Here is a 2,018-nt window from a genome sequence, read left to right as displayed (position 1 = left end):
ATAAGGTACATAAATTGCAATTGATTAATACATCTCTTAAGCCTCATTTAATCTATGTGTTCTCTTTCACATTTTTTCTTTTTAAAGTTTGTAGTTTTTTGTTTGTGCATTTTGCTCTTCATAGTCCCTTAGAATTTTGAGAATGTTTTCTTGCAATAGAGGCTTGATCAGATTCAGGTTTGATTTTTTTAAGCAAGAATATTTTATTTTGTGTATATCCATCAAGAGACATAAAATGTCTGGTTGTCTCTCTTTTTGACATGTTAACAGCCACTAATGATCATTGCCTAGATCCTTTAATTCATTAAGAGCTGCAAAATGCACTCTTTTATTATTCCTTTTGCATTTACTAGCTGAAACACTTCTCCAAAGAAGTATTCTTTTTAATCAACTATTTGTTTACCTTGAGGCAGAATAAATATTTCTTTCTGTGTTAACCAGTTTTTAAATGAGTTAAATCTTTAACATTTTCTCAAAGTAATCAAAACATTTTTTTCAAAGCATTTTTTAAAGTATCACACACTCACAAATTAAAACATACTTGTGCCCTAACTGGTTTGGCTCAGTGGATAGAGCATTGGCCTGCAGACTGAAGGTTCCCAGGTTCCATTCTGGTCAAGGGCATGTACCTTGGTTGTGGGCACATCCTCAGTAGGCAGTGTTCAGGAGGCAGCTGATAAATGTTTCTCTCTCATCGATGTTTCTAGCTCTCGATTTCTCTCCCTTCCTTTCTGTAAAAAAAATCAATAATATATCTTTAAAAAATAAATGAAACATACTTGTTATGTTTTAATTCATTTTTAGATATTGTTGTTATTACTGCTCAAATTATTCTATCGTTAACCAGTGGAGACCTTTACAAGTTGATGAGTGAATTTATTGGGAAAAATTCGAATAGTCCTAATTTTTCTTGCATTCTGATTTGACAAGCTGTAGATTGCCTGCCCCACACCGAGTCAGCCATTTTTCCAAGGATCTTTGGTTCTTTTTAATCATAGGAAGTTGTATCTACTAAAGATCACCATTTGGATAAGGGTGTCTATTGCTTCTGGATTGGTCATTGCTTCTGGATTGGTCATTGCTTTCAGTGAACAAAGCTAAGAAATAAGTAATTCTTTGCATGCAAATCTTTTAATAACAAGTTAGGATCTGGGGTTAATTTTTGCAGCAGTGGCTGGCCCATGGGCCTCTTGTGTACTTGAACTTCCAGCCCTTGGACCACAGGTAAGATTAGGAGTGGCTGTGAGTGGTTCCTGGGGCCCTGCCACAATGCCTGTCCACTTATTGGCTTTTCTGAGGATCAGAAAGCAGGATGGTGGCACAGCCTTTGGGGGAGTCCAAGGCCAGCTGGTCAAAGGTGAGCATCTTGCTCCTGGACTTGAGGAGCTGGCTCTGGTGGCTGCTCACACAAAGTGCACACACTGTCAGTTTGGACACCTCCTGCATGCACTCATCACTGGGTTTCCTTCCCTGCCATGAAGCTTCACTTTCTCAATATCCCAGAAAGGGACAGAGGTGGCAGGTTGGTATGACTTGTGTACAACCACTTCAATGCCACATGATTGAAGGTGGAGTTGGTTCTTCTGGCCAGAAACCTGTACAGCTTAGCCAACAGTCCGAAGTAGATGGCCTGGCTCTTGGGCGCCTTTTGGTCTTTGTTGTAGTGAATGTGCACTCCCATGATCGTGCCTCCTGTCATACCAGGTCTGGAAGGGGCAGAAAAAAGTATTTTTTTTAAGACAAAACACATCATAATTTCTCACCGATGCTTCCAATTCAAATTCAGGACTATAGGGTTTTTACTTAAACTCCTCTTATAGCTCCATTTTGTTCCGCACCAACATTCTTGATTCTGGAACTAAAATAATTACTTAATTGCTTTATCTTACAATAGCATATAACAATAAGAATAATATTCAGATTACCACCAACAAGATGATTACTGAAAGCAATATAAGTTGTGTTTGTATTTCTTTGATCCTTAGAATATTCATTCCACTAGAGATGAATATTCAAAA

At 38.0% G+C, this 2,018-nt stretch overlaps 1 pseudogene; it reads right to left on the bottom strand.

Moving 5' to 3' along the window:
* Positions 1 to 1,155: 1,155 nt before the first annotated feature.
* LOC118722381 lies at positions 1,156 to 1,681 on the bottom strand (annotated as a pseudogene).
* Between the last annotated feature and the right edge of the window lie 337 nt (positions 1,682 to 2,018).

This window comes from Pipistrellus kuhlii, unplaced genomic scaffold (assembly GCF_014108245.1).
Source record: "Pipistrellus kuhlii isolate mPipKuh1 unplaced genomic scaffold, mPipKuh1.p scaffold_m20_p_2, whole genome shotgun sequence".
Classification (NCBI taxonomy): Eukaryota; Metazoa; Chordata; class Mammalia; order Chiroptera; family Vespertilionidae; genus Pipistrellus; species Pipistrellus kuhlii.
Note: the sequence above shows the minus strand (reverse complement) of the source record. Positions and strands in the feature narration are given on the sequence as shown.